Here is a 13,864-nt window from a genome sequence, read left to right as displayed (position 1 = left end):
AATTACCATAAGGGTCCACTGGACCCTAGAATTAATACGCTTGTCATTCTAAACAGAATAAAAGCAGTATCAAATATTATTTTCCTAGATATTTATCAGATATAAAATAGATAAAATTGTATTCAATTTATTTGCTGATCTTAGATAAAAGAGGAAAAATCATGAAAATATTCCTGTAATTTTGTGTGGTATTGCATCACCTTCAATCTACTAGATTATAGGGTGATGCAATATTTCTATGTGATGATGCATTTCTTACAATATATTGCATCATATTTCAGGAGAGTATAAATATATGAGAGGGCAATATCTGCCTTTAGTCTGCTATCAAGTTTCATATAGTTTAATTGTGCTTTCCAATATGCCTAGACATGAAAACTTGAGTGAAGTCCAAATATTGAAATTGTTACTGGAATTAGATGAAGAATGGGAAGAAAATAGTAGTGATTCCTTCTATTGTTCTGAGGATAATGGTGAAAGTGATTGTGTCATCAGATGAAGATACTCAAAGGCAATTATCTGCAAGCCAACCCAATTATGAATGAGCAATATGTTTCTAGAGATAGACAAGAAGTTTGGCATTCTAATCCTCTTTCCCAAGCAGCAGTAAGAACTTCATCTTGCAATATTGTACACCAAGAATGTGGATCATCCTGTTTTGCTAAAAGGCTTTGCAATAGTATTTAAACATGTTTTACAATCTTTATGCACCAGAATTTTCCTGAAGTAATTCGTAAATGGACAAATGTTGAAGGTCAGGTTGTTTACAAAGATAAATGGAAGGAAATTGCTCACTCTGAACTAAAGGCATTTTATTGGACTGATTATTCTCATAGGTGTTTGTAAATCTAAACATGAAATGGTCACACAGTTATGGAGTCAAGAAGATTGCCACCTAATATTCAACAAAATTATGAGCTGGGGAAGATTTCAACAGATTAAACAAGTATTTGCATTTTGATGATGTTAGTGAAAGAAGAAAAAAGAGAAGTGATGATAAATTGGAGCCCATAAGAGAAGTATTTGAAATGTGGAATCAGAATTTGCAAGATGCATATGTTCCAAGTTCATGCTTGACAGTTGATGAAAAATTAGTTTCATTCAGAGGGCACTGCCCATTCCGGGTATATATTCCTTCAAAACTAGGGAGATATGGAATTAAGATTTGTGCAATATCTCACAGTGAAACATCTTATGCTTGTAAAATGCAAATCTACACTGGAAAAGACTGAGTAAAAGGGAAAAAGACAAATCAAGTTTCAAGTGTTGTTGAAGACCTAGTAAAAGAACATGAAAATACTGGTCTCAGTATAACTTGTAATTTTACAAGCCTAGGATTGGCTCGAAAGCTACTTAGCAAGAAAGTGACTTTAGTTGGAACAATTAGAGAGAACAGAGTTGAACTTCCAAGTGCTTTCACAAATGGAAAAGAAAGAGAAATCAACAGCACAATATTTGGATTTTAAAAAGATTCTATGATCCTATCTTATTGTTCTAAGAAAAATTATGTAGTCACACTTATGAGTACAATGCACTCTCAGCCTTCAGTTGATTCAAAAAGTGCTGAAAAGAAACCTGAAGTTATTACATGTTACAACAAAACAAAAGGAGGAGTAGATACCCTAGATAAGATGGTAAGGACATACATTTACAGAAGAATTACTTGAAGATGGCCTATGGTTATATTCTACAACATGATTGATATAAGTACAGGGAATGCTTTCATCGTTGCTTAACAGCTTCACTTGCAAAGTTTCAAGGATAAAAGAAGACAGTGCCTAATTCAGTTAGGAAAGGAACTTGCTTGAGTTAATGCTAAACACGAACATGACAAACAATCTTCTAGTTCCGCTAATATTTCTCGACCAAACAAGAAAAGAAGACAATCTTCAACCTCATTTGAGATTCCTCAATCAAAGAAAAAAGGAAGATGTTCATTGTGTAGCTCCAAAAGAGACAGGAAAACTTGTACTACATGTTAGAATTGTAATATCCATGTTTGCCAGGAACATTCCAATGTTGTCTGCATTCACTACTTTGAAGAGCTGTAATTCTGTATTTTTGTAATTTTTGTAATTTTTAAAATTTATAATATGCTCTCTAAGCCTATTTTTTTAATTAAATTTGTGAGAAACAGTAATTCTCCATTCACCTGACAGCATATATAATGTAGCTAAGAAATAGTGATAGTTTGAATAAAATTTAATGAAAAGAAAATTATTGGGTCCATTGAACCCAGTTGGTAATTAGTAACGTACATTTTCTCTGGTAGACCAAGGGTTAAGGAATCTATCTCTTTTTCATTCATGCTAAAAAGCTTCAGAACATCCATGTAGAGCAAATGGTTAATTTTTTTATTACTCTTTCTGAACTGATACCCTGCCTTTGCCTTCCTTAATACTAAACTGAGGGGGATCAAACATAAGACAAATATTAAAGGGAAGAACGAGTCCCCCTGGAAGATTCATGTTTTGATATTAACTTTCCCCGAGAAGTGTGTCACCAGAGTATAGATCTAGTTTCCATTTCTTCATGCTACAGCTAATTAATTCTCTTATGTTTGCTATAATGAATATACTCAAACATTCACTCATCCATGAGTGTGGGATCATGTCATAGGCTTCCCTATAATCAATCCATGCTATTGTTAGATTTTTCTTCCTAGTCTTTACTTCATTTAGAGCTGCTTCATCAGCATATAACATATTATGCATTCCTCTAGCCTTCTTCCTGCAACCTTTCTGTTTTTCTGGCAGTAACTTCTAGTTGTCCCCACACTAATGATAAGCAAATCATTGGTCTATAGTTGCTAGCTGTATTACCCTTGCTCTTATCCTTCATAATGAATACTGTCCTCCCTCTAGTCATCCAATTTAGTATTATTCCTTCACTAAGGAAATCTTGAAGTTGTTCCCTAAGGCTCCCATATAAATTTCTATAGCCAGTACCCTTGAACTAAATCTGGTCCTGGGCCCTTCCAATTCGGCATTTTTCCTAACACTTTACTCATTAATGCACTAGTTAATCTTACAGCTGGCTGCTTTCCACACTTTCTTTAATTATACTGCATGTCTATTATGATTGACTGGCTCATCCCAAATATTACTCCAGAACTTTCTAGCTTCTTCCGCATTAGGTTTCTCATCTCAGTACTTCCTTTTCCACTATTCAGTTACAAAATCTCCTCTGGTCTGTCTTAAATAATCTATTCTGTTGATACTGATCTATTCTTTTCTGATATCTGGAGAGTTTGTCTGCTACTGCTCTGATACGCTATTTTTACTCTTCTATTACTGTCCCAAATATTTTCTCTGACTAAGTATCTTTTCTCGAGGGAAGATTTGCATCTTGTGTTTCCTAACTTGCTTGCTTTCTAGGCTTCTATTCTACTCAGATCTAGTCTTAAAGTCTTCCATTTTGTAGTTTCCTTTTCCACGTTTTCTCTTTTCTAATCCTTTCCTGTGAGATATCTAATATTCTGGTGACTACTACTTCTGCATAGATCAATAAGTTAAGGACTTCTATATTTCTAGTATTTATCCTATTGATAACACAATCTACTTTCCTAGTCATTTCTAGCAGCTTCCTTCTGTTGATGCCTTTTAATGCTTTCAGTCTTTTACTCACTACTTCCTACAACTCATCTAAAACCTGATCTTCCGCACTTAAATCACTTAAGTCGTTGGTGCCAGTTGTCCCTTCCTTATTGGTAGAGCTATTGTTATTTTGTCCCTCAATTTTTTCTTTGGTTTGAGTTGTATCTCTTATATTGTTGTTTCATCATCATCATCATTATTATTATTATTATTGTTATTATTATTATTATTATTAAGGTACTGAGCTGGCAGAATCGTTAGCGCACTGGATGAGATGCTTAGTGGTATTTCACCTGTTGCTTTGTTCTGTTGTTCTGTATTCATATTCTGCTGTGGTCAACTTTGCCTTTCATCCTTTCAGGGTTGATAAAATAAGTACCAGAGAAACCACTGAAGTCAATGAAATTGATTTATCCCCTCCCACCAAATTGCTGCTCTTGTGGCAAAATTTGAAACCATTATTATTGATTGATTTGTTGATTGATTGATTGATTGATTGATTGCTAATCAATTGGCAGAAAGAAATGTTAGAGCATTGGGCAAATTACCTTTAGGTATTTATTTTGATGCTTTCCATTCTGAGTTCAAATTCCATTATGGTCAACTTTACCTTAAAATTTTTTAGGTCCGATAAAAGCAAGTACCTAGCATGAAATGTATTTAGTATAACGAACTTAGTATGTCTTCCCAAAGTTTCAGGCTTGTGCCTACTTCAGAAAAAATGAGTAGCAATAGTTTGAGGGTGGGAGATTGGCCTGATTGTTGTAGTATTGGAAAACTACTTTTCAATATACATTCAGGATTTTTATTTTTCTGAGTACAAAAGTAGAAATCCTACTGAGGCTTTTTGTTGTTTGTCCTTTGAGAGTTGGTCAAATATAATTCAGTCTAATACTTGAATTGATGGTGTCAACTAACTTCTTATGTGTGTATCATCATCATCATTTAACATCTGCTTTCTATGCTGGCATGAGTTGGATGGCTTGACAAGGAGCTGGTAACAGGAAGCTGTCCATACTCCAAATGTCTGTTATGGTTTCTATGGCTGGAAGCTCTTCCTTAAACCAACCACTTTACAGAGTGTACTGGGTACTTTTTACATGCCACTGGCATGGGTACATTTACACAGTGCTTTTTAAGTAGCACAAGCACCTGAAAGGACAACCTTGTATGTGTGGAAGATAGTGTTGACTTTAATACTTGAATTGATGGTGTCGAATAACATCTGTGTGTATGTGTGTTTACAAAACCATTGTAATTTATAACACTGACATTTACTACACTCTCAGAGTGGTTGGTGTCAGGAAGGGCATTCAGCTGTAGAAACTCTGCCAGAACAGACTGGAGTCTGGTGCAGCCATCTGGTTCGCCAGACCTCAGTCAAATCGTCCAACCCATGCTAGCATGGAAAGTGGGCGTTAAATGATGATGATGATGATGATGACATTGCATATTCACATTTGAACTGCCAGAATGAATTAAGAATGAATATGTAACACATCATTTTGATTTTTGCTGTTCACCATGAACATGATGATTTATTATTGCTTGGCAGATATCAGCATATGCCAGCATATAATTTGCTTGCTGACGTAATAAACAAGTGACATAAATGCTTCCAAGATTCATTAATCCAAGGAGATACAACAATGTCAGAACATTGGGCATTTTGCCCAAGGTGATACAGTAATATCAAAACACTGAGTGTCCCATAGTCCCCTTCTGCTAATAAACTGATGGTGCTATGGACACACATTCTGAAAAAGCTGTTCTCCATTGATGAGAAACAAGAGTAGTTAGCATATTTATATTAGAACTGCTAGAATGAATTAAGAATGACTATTTAAGTAATCATTTTGATTCCCATTCTTCACAGTACACATGACAATTTCAGTTAACTGCTTTTTTATGAATTATTCTGGAAATGTATTTCTCTAATCTACCTTGAAATTCACTGAATGACAATTTCAATGGTCGATTATTTCTTTGTTTTTTTTTTTCCTTAAGCTTAAGTCATTTTTTAAGATGTTCACTTAGGGTCGCATTTATGCTTGCATTTACCTAAGTACTCTTTAATAGTGAAGTTTATTATTAAAGTTAGATTCAATCATTGTTGTTGCTTCAAACCCAGTTCAGCCTACATGTAATAGACCTATAATTAAAAGTCATCTTGCCATGACCAACCCACCTTTGCAAACAAGGTTTATCTTATTCTACATAATCCACTATGTCCTTCCTTTCTCTCTTTTTAAGAGCAGAGTGTGATTTTATGGAAAATTTTCTGATATATCTAATATGTGACCACATTGAGAGCCTAGCTTCTTAGAGTCCTTATTCCTTCCACTGTGGAAATAAATTACATAGTTTTTCCAGAAATAATGTTAAATATATGCTTACCAAAATATAGAATTGGTATTTTTTGCAAGTCACATTGCCTCAATAAACTTGACATATCTCAATAAAGAATATGTTAAAACAAGACAGTCTTCAAAAAGATTGGTACATAAAACTACTTTCCACAGTTAAGAGTGATGAAATTTTGAGTGGATATTTCTTATTTCCACAGCAAAAGGGTTAAATACAGATGGTAAGCTTTCCTAATTTTTTAGAAATTTGCCTCAGTACTCACTTTTTAACACTTCTTATATTCTTCTACTCTTTTACTTGCTTCAGTCATTTGCTAAGTTATGGGGAATGTAAACACACCAACATCGGTTGTAAAGCAATGGTGAGGGGAGAAAAATAGACACACAAACACGCATACACACACACATTTCTTTCAGTTTCTGTCTACCAAATCCACTCACAAAGCTTTGGTCAGCCTGAGGTTATAGAAGAAGACACTTGCCCAAGATACCATGCAGTGGAACTGAACCCGGAACCTCGTGGTTGGGAAACAAGCTTCTTACCACACAGCCCTTCCTGTTTTTTTTTTAAACTACATACTGTCTTTGGTATAGTGTGTTTCATGATACTTACTGGCATGTATTCTTAAGTGTAAGATAATATTTGTTTTGTCTTTCATTTTAATATTTATTTTATTACATTCTTAGCATGTAATAGATCACAAGGCATATATACCAGGATTTTAGATAAATAATTAATTTGCTTTTTTTCCTATTTAATCCTTATTTTCAATAATTTTAACAAATTAGTCAAAAATATATTCTCATTTACTGTTCACAACTTCTTGCAAAAGTTCCACTAGCTTGTCAATACTTGACAGTAGAAATTACCAGATCTTGACTCAAAGAATTCATGGAGCCATATTTACAGCTTCACATTGTAGTAGAATCAAATGCCTCAAAGACAGATTGGGGCATTTCAGCTGCTCAAATCTGGACGCAAATCTCTGTATTTATTGTGTAGTTGTTTCCAAGCATTTCATAGTAGAGTAGCCCACTTATTTTATCGGTCTCTTTTGCCATACCGCTAAGTTACAGGGAACATAAACACACCAAAATCGGTTGTCAAGCAATGGTGAGGGGACTGTCTTGAATAGATGCAGCTCTGGCTTAGCTAAAGGTGTACTTGCTTGTCGAGACTCATTCAGTCTTTCTTCTGTTTCATATTTATGTAAAGATATCTTTCTTCATCACCAGTGACAATGCAGTACAGAAATGTCCATTCTTGTCCATAAAAAGTGATGTGTACAATAAGCAAACTGGTGGTGATAGAGAAGCTCTGGAATTTGTCTCCTTTATTCAGAGTGTGTGGCACACAAGCATTGAGCTTTTAGACTTTACATATTAAGTGAAAGTAACAGATAATGGTATCAGAAGAACATCTTATCTGCAGGGCTAATCTCCAAGAGGAATGGTGTGAATCCACATGAATGACCTCATTCCTTGGATTATGCAGGTTAGCTGGAATGCAGAGAGTTTGTGAAGTCGAATTTCTCCTTCTTGCAACATGAAAATCACTTCTGTAATAGTGCCTTCTCCATAAACTGCACAAATGTATCAAGTGGCTTTAATAGCTTTGGAGCCTTGTTTCATCAGTGCTCATTTTATTTCTACTTGGCACTTTATCCCCATTGTCTGAAAAAAATCAAAACTTTTTTTGAAATTTCAAAAATGATAAACAAAAGTTACAGAGGAAGAATAGAGCTAAAAAATACTAAAAAAGGAAAAACTTAAATCACTACCATAAAAATATTTTATGAGTGAGTTCAAAGAAATGGAAAGAAATGAACAAATTTTTCTGATAACCTACACATATACATACATATATATATGTATGTTTATATATGTGTGTGTGTATACACACACACATCTATCTATCTATCTATCAGTCTCTCCATCTATCTATATATCTATCTCTCCCTCTCTCTCTCTATATATATATATCTATATACATACATACACATATATATATATATATATATATATATATATATATATATATATATATGTATGTATATATGTATATATATATATGTATAATTATATATGTACATAAATATTTCGTTTTTTTTATTTTGGCTTTAGGTCTATAATGTAATTTGCTTATTATTACTTCCAACTATTGCATAAAGCTACATCTAAACAGTGAGTTGGAATGTATGACATTTGGTGTTAACTTTCTACAGTATATACCTTTTTTTTTATATAACTCAGAATTGCTTTCCATATAAAATCTGTTTCTATGTTAGTTGTCACTAAGTTGTTGAAAATGCCTTTGGCAATGAACCAGAGACACCCTAGCAAAATATATAACTTCTTTTATGTTATTTTCAAATAAACTTCTAAGTTTGAAAATATAATTATTTTCATTAATGTTTTTGTTGTTTTTACATCGCTAACTCAATATTTTTTCTATAATTCTTTGATAGTTTGTTTCAAGTGTAGGAACTTTGTGCTATATGATATATTTACTTTTCTTTTAGGTAACTTTGTTTTGTTTTATGCTAATTTATCATTGAATTCATATAAATACTTGGTTCTTTATATAAGTATGTATGTTTTCCTTTTCTACTTTCTTAATCTTAATTTTGAATGAATCCATTTTTTCTTGTAACTTTAGTGTGTTCCATTCTAAATTTTCTAAAAAGTCTGTTACAAGTATTTTTCCCTAACTGCATAACTCTATATGTATAATCACACTTCAAAAAAGCATATGCCAGCCTAAATTTTCCCTTTTCCAGTAGCTGAATTAATAACAGAGCTATTAAGAAAATATACACAACTAAACATGTTATATACATCAATATATTTAGACATGGTATGGTTATGTAGTTCAGATTTTGCTTCTCAAATATGTGGTTTAGTCTCACTAAATGCCATTGGGCAAATGGTTTCTACTATAGCCCTTGGCTGACCAAAACCTTTTGAATGGATTTAGTCAATGGAAACCATGTGTCTGCATATACATGCAAGCACATGCATGTGTAAGTGTTCCTGTGTCTTCACTTTGTACAATTGATATAAATTGGTGTAACCATCATGCAAACAGTATTATTTGTTTTTAATCTTCTGTAAGAAAGAATTTGTTGAGCATTGAGAAATATTAAAATCCTGTCACTCCATCGATTATGATGATCACTGTTCCACTTGATTCGATCAATAGAACAGCCTACATGTGAAATTAACATGCAAGTGGCTGAGCACTCTTCAAACACACACACACACACCCTTCATGTAGTTCACAGTGAGATTCAGCATCACAGATAATGTGACAAGGCTGGCTCTTTGAATTACAGATAAAACTCATTTTTGCCAGTTGAGAGGGCTGGAGCAACATGAAATGAATTGTCGTGCTCAAGGACTTAATGCACCGCCAGAAATCAATCTCATAACCTTCTGATTATGAGCCAAGTACTCTAATCATTAAGTCACATTAAGAAATATTAAATTGCTTGGAAACAGGTGATGGTTGTGGTTGTCAATTTGGAAAGTCCTTAACAAATTCCATCTGATCTATGCAAGAATGGAAATGCTAAATGTTAAAATAATAAGGAGGAGGATGATATAGGTGGAGATATAGTTGTGTTATTAAGAGGTTCACTATTTGACCACATGGTCATAGGTTTATTTCTACTGTGTGGCACCTTGATCAAGAATTTTTTGCTATTACTTTCGGTCAGCCAATGACCTTGTAAGTATAATTGGTTAAAAGAAACTCCATAAAATCTTATTGTATAGATGTGAGCATGGGTGTATGTTTAAAGTTTTAATTTTTGATGCATTAAACAGACTTCATGACTGAAAAAATGATCATTATGCACATGAATGGTTCTGTGATAAGAAGCTTGATTCATAATCATGTGGTCTTGGGTTCATTCCCACTGTGCAGTAACTTGGGCATGCATCTTCCACTATTGCTCTGGTCTAACTAAAACTTAGTGAGTGGATTTAGATGTGGTGGGAGACAAACACACAGGCACATACATGCACATATACACACATATATATATATGTATATAAATATTGATACATACATGCATACATACATACAAGCATAAATTCATGTGTGTGTGTGTGTTCATATATGCAACAGGCTTCTTTTAGTTTCTACCTACTAAATCCACTCACAAGGTGCCATGCAATGTGACTGAACCTGGAGCCATGTACTTGGGAAGCAAACTTCGTACCACACAGCCACTCCTGTACCATATATATATACATACATACATACATACATATATATATATATATATATATATATACAGACATGCACACACAAGCAGACACATACATGTATATATGTATATGCATATGTGTATGTATGTGTATATGTATCAATATGTGTGTGCCTTTGTGTTTGGGTTTGTTCCCCACATCACTTAGAACGTTGGTAAAAGAAACAGAATAAAATCAGGCTTTAAAATATGTATTGTGGTTGATTTGTTCGACTAAGGCCTTCTAGAGTGGGTCTCAGCAAGCCACAGTCCAGAGACTAAAAAAGTAAAAAACAAAACAATAAAAGATGAGTTTTACTACAGAAATAATAACTCTACAACTAATGATGTGAAGCTAATAGAATATGAACAGAAAGATACAGGAGTGGCTGTGTGGTCAGAAGCTTGCTTCCCAACCACGTGGTTTCGGGTTTAGTCCCCTTGTATGGCACCTAGGGCAAGTGTCTTCTACTATAGCCTGAGGCTGACCAAAGCCTTGTGAGTGGATTTAGCAGATGGAAACTGAAAGAACCATGTCCTATATATATGTATATATATATATATATATATAATATATATATATATATATATATATATGTGTGTGTGTGTGTGTGTGTCTATATTTGTCCCCCCACCATCACTTGACAACTGATGTTGGTGTGTTTACATCCCTGTAACTTAGAAGTTCAGCAAAAGAGACCGATAGAATATGTACCAGGCTTACAAAGAATAACTCCTAGGGTTGATTTGTTCGACTAAAGGCAGTACTCCCACATGGCTGGAATCAAGTGACTGAAACAAGTAGAAGTGTTAAAGAGTAAAAGAGAAATAAAAAGTTCTGATTTACCTAACTTAAATAAGAATGATTGGAGAGGTACTGAAATTATATCGAGTGAATTAAATGACCATGTAACTGAACTTTTGGTAAATAAATATACAAATGTAAGTGGGATTCATTTTCATAGCATCAAGTAGGAAATAAACACTAGAGAAGAAAGACACATGCAAATGGTTATGAAAATATTATCCCCAAGAATGGAATGCATCCTCACCTCTCAATCAATTAATATCAATAATCAATAAATGTGGACGCAAAGTAATTAATGTCAGGGTGAATAGTCTTAATGAGAAAGATAGTAATCAAGTTGAAAATTAGCTTTAAGAAGGCCGTTATCACCTTAATGTTCCTCCTAGATGAGTGAGTGGAGCCAGCGTAGTGGCAAAAGCTGAAAGAGGATAAATTTATTTCTTGATTCCTTTGCTTTTAGTGTTGAGAAAGTGTATAAAATTGAAATAAGATTTATTTGCTGAAGCAGTGATATTTTATGGTTCTTGGATACAGAGTAAAGTTTGGAAAATAATTAGTTACGCATTAACTGCTGAATATGTGTTTTCCAGGGAATAACTATAGCTGAGCTGAAAACAACAAAAGGCCTTAAACATTATCAGTAAATGATAAATTGATAACAACAGAAATAGTTAATTGCTATGGTTTAAGTATATTCTTTGAATAAATTATGAACAGGCATAGGAGTACCTTGTGGTAAGGAGCTTGCCTCCCAACAACATGGTTCCAGGTTCAGTCACACTGCATGGCACCTTGGGCAAGTGTCTTCTACTATAGCCTCAGGCTGACCAAAGCCTTGTTAGTGGATTTGGTAGACGGAAACTGAAAGAAGCCTGTTGTATATATGTATATACATATATGTATGTGTGTGTGTATATGTGTGTTTGTCCCCAACATTGCTTGACAATCAATGCTGGTGTGTTTATGTCCCCATAACTTAGCGGCTCAGCAAAAGGAGACTGACAGAATAAGTACTAGGCTTTCAAAGAATAAGTACTGGGGTCGATTTGCTTGACTAAAAGCGGTGCTCAAGTATGGCCGCAGTCAAATGACTGAAACAAGTAAAAGAGTATTGGATTAAAAATTGATATGTGTTATTAATTTTATTGCAGATAGCTTGATCTCAAGCTGTTTCTTAAACTGGAAGTTAAATATGGAACGTCATAAGGAAAACAAAGATGTATAGTAGTACGAGGTAAAGGAATAGCAGAGGATCAAAGAACCAAGTGAGAAGGTAGTTTCAAGGAATTTTAAAGAAACAGCTATACTGGTACCGACTTATAATGGGAGAAAATATTCTCTGAATAAGTACTATGAGTTGTTGGTGGACAGTATACAACACAGCGATAATGAATAATTCATATGTAGTGTAAGTTAAACCTCTATGCAGTTGTCAGATCTGCTAGAAATTACACATTGGCTAATGGTATCCTCTGCTGGCAAAGAAAGATGGAATGCTTTTGGTTATAGGTCTGCACAGTCAGAGTTAATATGAGGTTAAAACAGTAACAGCAGTATTTTTATTCCCAATTGAAACTGAGACAAGTGTATTGCAAAACTATTTCTTTATGAATCATACTAATTATAATATTCATAAGGGCAGATAACAACTAACAGATTAGAATGAGTGTATTAGCAATGGAAATGACATAACAGGAAACTCATACATAAATTAATTAAGGATTGTGAATGTATGTAATACGGGCCATGAAACATTTTTAAGAATACTAATGCACAAGAAGAGATCTACAGCTCAACTGTTTCAATACTTTTGGAAGATAGAGAAGATACCTGAAATTATGTTTTGGTTTATTAGACCTCTTCACTAAACCATTGATTTTTGCCTTACAACCAAGTAGGACTGTAACCTAAAAAGTAATGAGAAATTAGCATATTTAGATGGTTTTATTTTAATCATTTTTACACTGTAAGAAAAGAATAGTGTTTTGTGAAATATACTTTGCTCATTAATAATCTCGTTTTCTTTAGAAGCTTTTTATAATGACTGATTCTTTAAATATAATAGTTATGGTAGCTTCTGTATTGCCAAAAACTAACAATTGATTTGTAATTCATCATTAAAGGAATATTTTCTTTTTAATATTTTTTTTCTCTTTTCCGCAAAACTAAAGAGAAAATTTTGAAAAACTTTATTTGGACAAAAAAGTTAAATACTGAAAAGCCTGTACATGCTAAGGAATGAAAGATCTGAATTTTATTGAAAAACTTTGTTTCGTTCAACATAATTAACTTTGAAATATTTTAGGTAAAAACTAATAAAACACTGCCAAAATAAAACAAGAAAATACAAAACGTAAAGAAGAAAAAACAACAACATTCAAATAGGAATTCAAAAGAAAAAAAATGAAGTCTCTACTCTTTTAAAATGTATTTGCTATTACATTTGATATGTATTTACAACATAAATTTTAAACAGACAGCTGCCAACCAATTTGATGCTTAAGCAGGAAACACTCAATTTCGTTGTTTGTAACTCTATAGTTCACTTTAATTGTACTTGCTATTATTTTTAAATAGAGTTAAACTCCATTTAAAAATAATAGCAATTTTGTGAAAACTTCAAAACACCTTGTGAATATTTTATTGAAAAATATTGATTTTGCGCAATTGTTATTTTCTTGAAGCTACTGATTACATCGTATTAAAATTTTGCTTAATGGCTTTAAAATATATCAAAAGCACAAAATGAAATAAACCAAAAATAAAATAATAATATTAATAACAAAATAATAGTGATAAATAAATATAACATGTACATGCAAATGTGTAATATTTTGTTTT

The 13,864-nt window shown here is 33.2% G+C and overlaps 1 long non-coding RNA gene across 1 annotated transcript; it reads left to right on the top strand.

Moving 5' to 3' along the window:
• The first annotated feature begins 5,246 nt into the window (after positions 1–5,246).
• On the top strand, positions 5,247–13,343 carry LOC118763229. The gene is made up of 3 exons (XR_004998979.1): positions 5,247–5,391; positions 12,175–12,332; positions 13,195–13,343. It is a non-coding gene; the product is annotated as an uncharacterized LOC118763229 (long non-coding RNA).
• The last annotated feature ends 521 nt before the right edge of the window (positions 13,344–13,864 follow it).

Source organism: Octopus sinensis, linkage group LG4, assembly GCF_006345805.1.
Source record: "Octopus sinensis linkage group LG4, ASM634580v1, whole genome shotgun sequence".
NCBI lineage: Eukaryota > Metazoa > Mollusca > Cephalopoda > Octopoda > Octopodidae > Octopus > Octopus sinensis.
Note: the sequence above shows the minus strand (reverse complement) of the source record. Positions and strands in the feature narration are given on the sequence as shown.